Source organism: Palaemon carinicauda, chromosome 6 (assembly GCF_036898095.1).
Source record: "Palaemon carinicauda isolate YSFRI2023 chromosome 6, ASM3689809v2, whole genome shotgun sequence".
NCBI lineage: Eukaryota > Metazoa > Arthropoda > Malacostraca > Decapoda > Palaemonidae > Palaemon > Palaemon carinicauda.
Genome location: NC_090730.1, coordinates 133,785,380 through 133,797,879, shown reverse-complemented (window position 1 = coordinate 133,797,879; position 12,500 = coordinate 133,785,380).

Below are 12,500 nucleotides of genomic sequence, written 5' to 3'. Positions count from 1 at the left end.
GTATTTGTGAATTTACACACACATATATATATGTATATGTATATATACGTATATATATACTGTATATATATATATATATATATATATATATATATATATATATATATATATATATACTGTATATGTGTGTCAGTAAGTGGTAAGGACAATCGTAAATATATAAATAAACCAAACGCGACTAATGGAACAAATATTACTTGAAATAATTTTCAATATACGTTCTAGTCCTTGGCTTTATTTGAATTCTGAAACACAACAGTATCTGAATAGATGTGTTTTCGCGTTCAAGTTTCTTTCAATAATGTTTCCATAACATGGATGGTCCTGATTAGCCAAAGGTATTTACTTAATGAATTTAAACAAAATCAGTTAGCTTATATTACCTAGTAAAAAGTTATTGTGTTCAAGGAGATTTTAAAGCAAGCTTTGCATACCTCCTTTTCGTATAGAATTTCTTATTCTTAATATTCCCTTTGCAAATTCGAAGAAATTATATCCTTATTTTTGCCTATAAATTTAACATTAAACAATGAAATTAAGAAGAGAAGGGAGTTCTTCGATATTTTAAAAATACAATAAAAAACGCAGAGCTTTTCCACTATAGGGTATTTTGAAATATCATATTTATTAGTTTAATTTAGAAGACTTGGTAGCATGTTTCAGCTTTCAGAGTAGATTCGTGATGATGAAATACTATCTTATGACATTGGTAATAACGTCCACAAAGGTTCCTTGAACATGCAACATCATAATGTCTGTAACATGGCAATATCTAAAATAAATTTAACTGCTCTTCACTACGGAATGTATTACATTTAGAACAAGGAAACCTATCAGATTGACATAACTGACCAGGGAGGTCGTTAAATATATCTCCTTATCATAATTCTCACCTTCAGCTGAGCTTCATTTGCAATATTAGCGAAAATACAGACGGGAAGCACTGACAGAAAAATATTCAAAATATTTATTAGTGGGTAAAATGTGATGAGGGACCACTCGAGAAGCATGACATAAATCGCAATGACGCAGGAGAAGACGGAAGATAAGAGTATGACTCCAATGGGTAGGCCTATGTAGTCGTGCAGGTGCCTCTGGTAGTCTTGAACATCTAGAAGGAGTTCTTTAGAACATTCCAGTGGTTTTATGTAGTCTTCCTCTCTGTTGCCAATTATCATAGCGCAGATGTTCTCGCATTCGCCAAGATCCTTGTCTTGGAAGAAATCTTCACAAGCGCATTTTTCAAGATAATGTTCTACGTCATTCATCCAGTCCTTTTTGTCGTTTTTGCAACACTTCCTTCGCTCTTTGGCCGTCATAAGATCCTTCGTGATGATAAAGTAAGCGGAAGTTATCATCGACATTGAGGAGTGGTAAAAGCTCATTATGAAGTAATAGCACAAGAAATTAAAAACAATTTCGAGCATCTCTCCAATATTGGCAATCACAAAAAAAGATGACAGCAAAAGAATCTTCTTCCCGACGAAAATCGTCGTTATGCTCACGAAGAGTATAACCGAGATCGTAAACAGGTGGCTGAATGAAGAACTTCGAGCGCCAAGAGGAATTTTCACAGTTAGACGGTGAAACTTCATGACAACCTCGAGGGCGTAACCTCTTTTGAGAATGAAGTAGATTCCAATTAAGAGGATTGAAACCAAATTTACAAAGTCTTCGATAGAATCTGCCACAGAATAGGTCCCTCCTCGTCTTGAACTTCTTTCGTCATCGCCGCTACATATCTCAAAGGTAATGAGAGAACCGTAGATGATATACAAGAGCGAAACTACCACTGACGTCAGAACCTCCAAGACAATGTTCTTGGTGTACGAAGGAATAGCTTTGTTTCTGCCAGCCGAATTTTCCTGATCGTTTAGTAATTCTTGTCTCGGAGACTCTGGTATTGCCGAATGACTCTTTGTATCCTTATAAGGAAATCCACCCAGTATTTTCAGAAGGGCAAGAGATACCTGCATTTGCGTAAGTAGGAGAGCCATATTTCTACAAAGTATATCAACTAATATTCAATCCGTTCCAAAACCAAGCTCGCTAATGACTGCATTTAGTATAACCTATAGACTATCTAACGCCCCAGGAATTGATTTCCTGTCTGCTATCTGCCTTTATTTTTTCTTTGAGGAGGGTGGCCCGCATGCGTTTTCTATTGCGTGATATTAAGTCATTATCACCCCATAATTATTCAATAGGCGTTAATCATCCCTTTACACCTTGTAGGATAAGTGTATAAAATACCTCAATGTTGGGAGTTATCCAAAATTAACATATTTTTTTTTTTTCAAGGTTGCGTCTTGTTTGAATATTTGGCTATTGGGAAAACTTGTTTCAGTTTGTGACCTCTCGGTTATATAACTATTCCAAAGTCTGCTTAATAGCTCCGAGAGTAAAATAAAATAATTCAGAAATTAAGAGGATTTCTGAATGGTAATTTCTAGATTACTATGGAATTCTAGTTCTTGTTTATTAATTAGCAAAAAGATTAAGAATAACGAATTGGGGAAAAACCTACAAAGCTTATAAGCTCAGCTGATCGCAAAGTATCTACCCAACACAGAGTTGAATGCATTATGCGCAAAAGGGTATTTTTTCTACACATGCGCATTAGCCTGGAAAACATTTTTATTAAGAGAGCAAACAATTTAGTTTAATTCCATTTAGTTTAAGAGGTATTCAGATCATTAGTATGGATTAAGTTGAAGCAGCTGTGTTTCGCGTTTGCCTGTTGTTGGTTTTAATATCAATTGCTTCTAATATTCTCATGGTAATTATATCCATCTAAGCTTTCTTATACTTATCAGAAGTGAAACCAACATCAGTACTTGAAATTATATAAAAATTTTGGTCATATATCCGTGACTTTAGCCTTCAAGATAAGAAAGTGAAAATTAGGCTAGAATCCCACTCGCGATTTTTCGTCTAGTGACGCTGATTGTTGCCAGATACTTCCAGAAAAATAATAGATCATGACGCCATGGCATAATATGATCACTTTGTTCACAAAGAATCTCCTAGGGTGCATGACATCACGGGCGCTTAGGCAGGGAACGTCACAGGACACAGGATGACTTGCGAATATTAAGGTTTGACCTTAATCTTTGCAAGACAATTTTGGAAATTAGGCATTTAAAAAACACATCAAGTAACAAATGGAGAATGGCGAGCAACGTCGTTTGATGGCTTGAAAATGTACAAGCAACCAAAATCGATGGAGTGATGCATAGAGCGAGCATTCCAGCGACAAATGTATTTGCATGTCATCCACCAAATGGCATGCTAGCCGGCATACATGGATGTAAGGAGGCATCGCTAGCCTGTTCTAACGATGCACAAAGAGTGACCACGTAGTTAGCCAGCCAATGAACCTACCACCGTCCCTTTGCTACCCTGCCAAACACATATGCAATGCCTATGGACCGCTGTCGTGACACCAGTACACTCTGCTGGTGTGTGTGGGATCTGCCCATACTCCTCGAAGCCCTGTGCCACGTCCTTCCATTTCTGTGGGGGAGAAGGGAACCTCATAAACTCGTCAGGTAATATCTTGCAGATGGTGTTGCTTCCCACACAAAAAGCATAGCCCAGACTCTTACAAGAGTCACCCGTACCAAGGCACTGCAAGGTGATGGCGACATGTAGACCAACTTCCAGGTGTTTTCTCCGGGTCAATTTCCTTTTTTCAATCCATGGCCTGACCCACTCAACTATCTCCTTGAATAGTTGTTCGAATATTCATCGATCCTCAGGTAATTGCAGTAAAGGTTGGGGTTCTCATTAGACAGCTCCCGCAGAAGGCTCTCGTAATGTCTATGAAGTACAAACCATTCTTGGTACGGCCTTATCCAGTCTATACTTGTTTTGGCCTTCTGTTCATGCTCCTTCTTGTAGTAGTAGTAGTATACAGGTAATATGAAGAGGAAGTCCAGGTCCAGAATCTCTGATGATGTGGAGTGTTATATAATGGTGCCGGGTCATTGTGAGTGGGGTGGCTGCTGGTGTGGTGGCGGCTGAATGGTGGGTGTGGTGGTGGTTGCTGAGTAGTGGGTATGGTTCCAAGGTTGGCATGTCGTGGTGGGTGTCTACTGGGTTTGGGTCATTGACCCCTTAATATCACACATGGCAATTGTACTGTCTATTGTTAGTCGTTCTATGGGCGTTCGATTGCCACGTGCATGCTCCTACAATGTTACCGATATTGTGCGATGTGCATAATTGATGTTTCTCATTGCTCTGCCGTGTTCCCACCATTCATCCAGTCATTTGGTTGATGTTTGCATGCTCCAGGTGCTATTTCACTTGCACCTTTGTCTCAGACGCTCAGATTCTCGATATCCGTCATTCGTTACTTGGGATGATCATTCAAGACACAAATTCACTCATTGTCACTCTCACCCTCTACTAATGGTCACATTTTCTGGAGGTATCTAACAACAATCAGCGTTGCTCGACGAAAAACTCGCAAGTGAGAGTTCAACCTTAGAATACATGAAGTGGTATTATATTTTTATTTATTTTCAAAGGGAAAAGTAGCATGAATATCTTCTCTGATCACCTCTTCCAGATTTATGAGGGACTCATTTTCCTTGTACGTTCTTATACCCAGGAATGCTTTTCACACAATCTAATCTCAAAGACATAGTAGAATTATAGCCTTTCCATATAGTAATTGACCTAGTTCTTACATCCAGCTTAGATTTTTTCCCTTATTTGCTACAGATCATTTTGGCGATATGCATTTTCCATTTTTTCGTCATTGTTGTTGACGAAGAGACAAACAGAAAAATTTAGACTCAGGGGTACACCTGTTTGATTAGGCTTTTGCTCTTTGCACATCCATAATGTAGACCTCTATCTCCTTTCGAGTATGTTCTAAAGAATTCAACCTTCATCTTTTCAGCGAGTGGATACATTTAACATCTTTTCCAACAGGACCAGGATGGTTTGGGTTACCTTCTATGTCTCGATCTCATCACTATGAATTTTTAAGTTTTGTAAGACATCATCAGTCCGTTACAACGGCTTTCATTTGGTTTCAACCCCTGGTCCGTAGACGTCCCCGACAGCTAAACGAAGTTTACGTTCCTTTTTTTTTATCAAAAGTGGGATGGAAATAATTATCAAGGTCTTTTTTAGGGTAGTCACTAGTTTTGACTTTGATATTTGCCGTTTATCAATTTTTTTTTCCTTGATGGTTTTATATGAAAAATAATACACAAATGAACAACAGCGTATGTGCAGTACATACTTTTGTACAATGGAAAGAGTATCGTGAAAGAATAAACAGCTTTAATACTTATGTTCAATGGGAATAATACTTTAACAAGGGATTTCAACAGATGTGATTAATCATTATCTCAAACATAAAAATGTTTGAGCAAAATAGGTGGAATCCTGCATATGGGGTTTATGTTACACAACAGATTCCCCCATTAGTGCATATCAGTTTATCATTTTCCTCTTAGCCTGCATTAGCATGTTACAAAAATAGTCAGCTTACTGCAGTATCTGCTTTGGGCCTGCTTTAATGCATGTTTGTACGAAGGAACGAAAAAAAAAGCATAATCCATTTTTTTGTCGTAATTCGAGTGGGCCTCCTCAAATGCAACGAGCTTAAGTAATTTTCTGAGAGAGAACTGCAAGAGAATGCCATTAATGTCCCTCCGGAAACTTGAGTTGGTAGACAGTTATGTTTGCAACAGCATGCAATTTACTCATTTGTATAATTTTTTTTTCATATGATTTATTTTTAGCTTTCTAGGCATTCTAAGTCCTTAGCATATTTTTTAGAATTTATACAACATAAATATTTCACCTTTTCTTTAGCACCCCGTGAAGCATATGCTACTGACATGTGTTTGCATTAAATAGCATGAATATTCATCTTGTTTTTTTTCATTAATATTTCGTTTCTTGGTGAAAATATTGATTCAACTTTTCAGAAGTATATCAGCATTTTTTCACCAAAAGACATCAGTGTATATTTTCTTCTGTTTTGTTTTAGGAAATTCCACATTTCCTCTTTTTTTTGTCAGTGCATTTGTTCATATTTTCTTTGTTTATTTTGTAAGGAATCTCAGGCATTTCATCTTCAGAATTAACATGATTTTTTTTATCGTTGGTAGCTCTCCGTAATTTGTTAGTAGCTCTATAAAAGCAGTTTGCTTTCAGAGGTTTTGAACTCAAATGCATAAGTTCAAGAGTCAACTTACTGCAGTCTTCAAGGAAAATTGAATATAAAAAAACAAGGCTAAGATTATTAAAGATTTTTTTTTTTTTTAAATAGAGTAGACCAGGTCCAGGAATTGTGGTTATTGGTTGAATCACAACATTCATAAATCAAAACATGAAATCCTCAAGCTCCTCCCTCAGCTGGGGTCGCATACATTTCTACATTCTTTTGGTTATTTTTCGTATTTCTAAGTGTGCCTAACTTTGTGCATGTTGTGGGATTTGGTCATGTCGTAGCATGTAGGTAATAGGTTGGCCTGGGCACCAACCGCCCGTTGAGACACTACCGCTAGAAAGTTATGGGGTCCTTTGACTGGCCAGACCAATACATAGGACCCTTCTCTCTGGTTACGGTTCTTTCCCTTTGCCTACACAGACACCGAATAGTCTGGCCTATTCTTTACAGATTCTCCTCTGTCCTCATACACCTGACAACACTGAGATTGCCAAACAATTCTTCTTCACCCAAGGGGTTAACTACTGCACTGTAATTGGTCAGTGGCTACTTTCCTCTTGGTAAAGGTAGAAGAGACTCTTCAGCTATGGTAAGCAGCTCTTCTAGGAGAAGGACACTCCAAAATCAAACCATTGTTCTCTAGTCTTGGGTAATGCCATAACCTCTGTACCATGGTCTTCCACTGTCTTGGGTTAGAGTTCTCTTGCTTGACGGTACACTCGGGCACACTATTCTATCTAGTTTCTCTTCCTCTTGTTTTGTTAAAGTTTTTATAGTTTTTATAGGAAATATTTATTTCAGTGTTGTTACTACGGTATACTTAAAATATATTTTTCTTTATTTCCTTTCCTCACTGGGCTATTTTCCCTGTTTGGGCCCCCGGGCTTATGGCAGCCTGCTTTTCCAACTAGGGTTGTAGCTTAGCACTTAATAATAATAATAATAATATCTTTTATTCTTTAGAAAATGTGCAATTTTTATTATTCTTATTCTTATTTAGTCGAACAACAGTAGTCAATATAAATCACATTTTTGCATTTTGGATATCATTAACGACTTTACATGGTGGTTTTCTTCATCTTACATTCACCATCGTTTACTAATTTTCTTTTTTCTTCTTTATGCTCTTAATGCTTATCATTACTTTGACCTGAAAATTAATATTCTTATTACAGTCGGTATAAATAGGGAAATACTGTACTACTACTACTACTACTACTACTACTACTACTACTACTACTACTACCACTACTACTAATACTGCTACTACTACTACTACTAATAATAATAATAATGTTAAGCGATTGTTTATAACTTTAATCTGAAAACATTAACATCATAATGTTAGACATATGAAAGGCCTCGAATATAGGAAACCACTTTATGTTTCTCTGCACCAACCAACCGTTGATCTACTACCGCTAGAGAGTTATTTGGTCATTTGATTGACCAGACGGTACTAAATTAAATTCCTCTCTCTAATAAAGTCTCATTTTTTATTGCCTACACATACACCAAATAGTCTGGCATATTCTTTCCAAATTCTCCTCTTTCCTCATACACCTGACAACACTGAGATTACCAAGCAATTCTTCTTCGCTCAAGAGGTTAAGTACTGTACTGTAATTATTCAGTGGCTACTTGGTAACGGTAGAAGAGACTCTTTAGCTATAGTAAGCAGCTCTTCAAGGAGAACGACACTCCAAAATCAAACCATTGTTCTCTAGTCTGGGGTAGGTCCATAGCCTCTGTACCATGGTCTTCCACCGTCTTGGGTTAGAGTTCTTTTGCTTCAGGGTACACTTGGGTACACTTTTCTCTCTTATTTCTATTCAGCTTTTTTTATAGTTTATATATGAAAGATCTATTCTATATTATTATTATTCTTTGAACATTTTAATTGTTCATTGCTTCTCATGTTTATTCATTTCCTTGTTTCCTTTCCTCACTGGGCTATTTTCCCTGGCCTTATATAACATTTTGCTTTTTTAACTATGGATGTAGCTTAGCTAATAATAATGGTTATAACAATACTACTACTACTACTACTACTACTAATGATAATAATAATTCATTAAAAGATTAACACTGCTATGTCCCACCATAATATTATTCCTCTTTCCCTATGTTTAGCTAACAACCGACAATTCCGTTCTCCGTACGTTAAAGACCACATTATGAAATAGTATCCAAGTATGTACCGAGTCCTTCCATTAGTTAGATCTCCTTTTACTTTGTGGTGGAAGCAAATTAGTTAGTATAACCAAGCACCGACGGATGATCAAGAGAAAATAACCAAAGCAGCATTATGGAAATCTGGTATATCCTTCAAGCTGATGGGTAATTTCGTGTAGTCTGCCTCATATACCACTTTTGCTACTCGTAAAGCGACTCCCCTTTTGCATTAATGATTATTGATTTACTCGTGTATCATTTACTTTATTAGTAGCGACGAATATTGATGATACAAAATTTGTAAGGTTAGATGTAATCATGTAAAGATAATGCTTTTGCCTTTACAACGTTTACTACGCTTCCAGAGAGCTGAAATCACTTTCACTTAGTGCATAGCCACTAAAAAGTATTCAAAGGTAGCGAAAGGCAAAAATCCCCGAGGGATCTTTGCTCAGACAGCCTCAATAAAGTTTACAATGTTTCCTGAATGCTCAAATAAAATACGTTTGAAATAGTTATCTGTTTAAAGCCTTTGATATACATTAGAAACACAGTTACCGAGGCCATAGTGTATAGTCTCTCGTAGAGTATACGACCTCGTACCTGTAAGGGAATGGGGAGATCCAAGAAGACAGCAGTCCTCACCGGCAAATTATTAGCCAAACACCTGCGCCCTATGACCATTTGACGAAAAGACTGAATATCCTGCTCACATCCTATGCACCAGTTGTCAGGGGACTTCTTATATGTAATTTGAGGATCCTCCAAAAGAGATGTGATTGCTTAAATAGACGTCGAGTCACTGCACCAACGTCCCTATCAACTAGACTATCACCCCGATGATGAACAAAGTATACAGGGATCTTCCAGCACCACATTTCAACGTTCCTGGTACTGCTCTTTGCATTGTTAGAAATTTATAACAAGATTTTTGAAGAGTATAGTAATTTTTGCTTCACTTCAGAGATCAACAACGATAGCTAGATTTCCCTTTGTTGATGTCCATCAACCTAGGACTATCTTCATGGAGTTAGTGATTGGGTAACCAGATATAAGATCGCCACAATTAAGATCTTCATCAGAATAGCTATCTCCTATTGCTCCTCTTGAAAAGCTACACATGAGCTGGAATAGGCCACTCAAATCCTGGTTAAAGTTGGCTATTTCTGACCCTAGGTGAGCAAGGAAATTAAGACCCTCAGGCTCTAGTATAGCACTAAAGAACAGGACCCAGCAGCAACCTCCTCTGTAAATGTACAGTATACTGCAAAGGGAGTACGTATGTAAAGCATAAAGAAGACGGAACATGCCTTGAAGAAGACCATCTCTAATAAATTCTCTACATCGTATCTAGAGAAGAAGCTGATGCATTAGGACAAGAAGTTTGATAATGGAAAACAACCTTGCCCCTCCAGCGAAAAATATCGTGAAGAAAAACGCCAAGTTTGTGGATGCCCTTGCAGCTATATTGGCATGATACTCATGCGTCTCTCTAAGAGATTATTCTGCCATGTATAACGGAGTACCATCAAGATGTACTTTTGTTTGGCCAATTGAAGAGATGTTCGTATAAATAAAATTACTGAGAGTTCTCAGACAACCCAGTATCTTTGTGGTACTGCTCATCCTGAAGGAGAAATGAGACATTATCATCATCCACAAGGTATTTCTCCATAACACCAACTAAAGACAAAAATTTATAAATAATCAAGAACAGCCCCTGATAGGCTACTAAATGGCACCAAATATCATTCACACAGCAGGCAACCTGCTGAGCCTAGCTTTGAAGCCAATGGAAATATGCATGCAGAAATACCAAATACTCAATGCATAGGGTATGGTGTTCTGGCAAGACCGGCCACGGCGCCCAACTGTCAATCATTAAAAAAATCTGTCCTCTCCTGGCTAAACCTGGGCTTGGGTAGGCCTACAAATGTAGCCTGATGCATCCCCTATGCCTAGTTTTTTTTTCAGTTGTCAGAAGATGAACAGTAGAGCTGTTCCTAAGAGGTTGGGAGACATTTAAAGGAGCAGAAAAATATTAATAACCCTAGTATTCCCATTGAACCATGATTTTGAATATCTCTTGATCTACGACGTGAAATATTATGTTTTAGTATAGAATCCCTTTTAGATAAAAAAAAAAAAAATTAATTTTCATATTTGTAAACTGAAGATATATATCCAATTACCTAATTATGACATATTTTTTTTCTATTTTTAAACAATCTCTGATTCAGGTTAGAAAAAGTAATAAATGATGTCAAGAAAGGAGGGATATCGGAATTTTCAGACAACATTTTTGCTAATTGGGTGCGTTTATTGATTTACGACTAATTTTCCTTTACATTGACAATTTAACGTCATCAGCTTATCTCTCTCTCTCTCTCTCTCTCTCTCTCTCTCTCTCTCTCTCTCTCTATATATATATATATATATATATATATATATATATATATACATACATATACATATATATATATATATATATATATATATATATATATATATATATATATATATATACATATATATATATAAGGAAATACATAAGTTAATGCAGATGTGATTGTTTCATTCTTTTTTATGTTCAACCGTGCTTTAATGATATTACTATCACTGCCTCTAGTATAATCGTATCGTTCATTATGTCTTAAATCAATTTTTTCCATTAATTTTCAGTATGAGTTCTTTTGAATTCCATAAAAAACGTAAAAATTAAGCTGAAGACTACTTGTGTGTTCATTAAATTTTCTTTAATCATGGAAAATTTCTTTTCCCAATAATCTATTTGAAATAGCTGTGACATATAAAAAGCAAACAAGTAGTTCCATTCCTGAGTGATTTTATGTTTGTGTTCTTAAACATATTTATGTTAGTTAATTACAATGTAGATTAAACAGATTTGAATTGAATTTGGTGATAAACAAGTACAGTTAAGTCCATACAATATTTCGCCAATTATTAAACTTGGAAAGAAGAAAAAAGAATAATTTTGCCAACTCACCAGAACTAATCTCTGCCCGTCGCTTCAAGAAAAGAAATGTCAATCAAGTCTTCTGAAAATAGATGGCAGGAGAAAAAGTGAAAAAAGATATTGGACCAAAATGAGATCTTATTCTCGGGACTGCAGACATTTTCATGTTTCAAAAGGAAGACACTCTTGCTCACCGACAGGAAATATCGATTTCATCTTAAATGTAGAAGAGAAAGAGGATGAAAAGGTGAAAGGAAGAATAGACAGAGGCTGATGAAAAGGAAGATAAGAAGGAGAACCTCCATTTAAAGGTGGAATCTTCATACCCAAGAAGTGGGACAAGAGAAAATGACTTAGGTTTAGATATGCGCGTACCCGAAAAATGATATTTACATTAATATATTTTAGTCCTTGTATATTGCAATAGACTAGGGTACATTTTCCACAGAAAATTAGTAACTTAATCACTGTTCCCGCTTAATCTTTTTCTATCTTGTTGCCCAGCCTCTCAATCAGATCATCCCCATCTGCCCATCAACACTGAATGGTCTTCCTGGCCACAGCCTCAAATGCCTTAAATTCTATAATGTGGTATCAGACTACAGGTAATATTAATTGTGTAAAATAATTTCATAGCTAACTTTAATAAAAATACCATTTTAAGTCGAAATTTGTGCTGATGATCAGCATTAACCGGACATTATACTTATAAGTACTTTCGGTCTTGGAGCTTTGGATGTCGGTATTGCTGCAGTTGTAACTAAACTGAATTCTTTTTGATGAGGCGCATTTGCGCTGACTCGCAGGGGTGCCCTATTAGGTCGGAAAAGTTTCCTGCTAGCTGATTAGTTAGAATTGTATTGTTTAACCAATCAGCGATTAGGAAACTTTTCCGAGCTATAAGGGCACTCCTGCAAGTCAGTGCAAATGCGCCTCATTAAAAACAATTGAATATAACGGCCTATCGTATGAGGTCTTGTATTATTTGCATGTCATGCTAGATCTAAAAGAAAAGCAAGAGTGTTAAATATCCTAGAATGACTACCACCTTTCATGTGACTCTTGAATACGTCATTAAGGAAATTGAAAAGTCAGAGTCCACTGACTTTCGTTAATTATTATTATTATTATTATTATTATTATTATTAT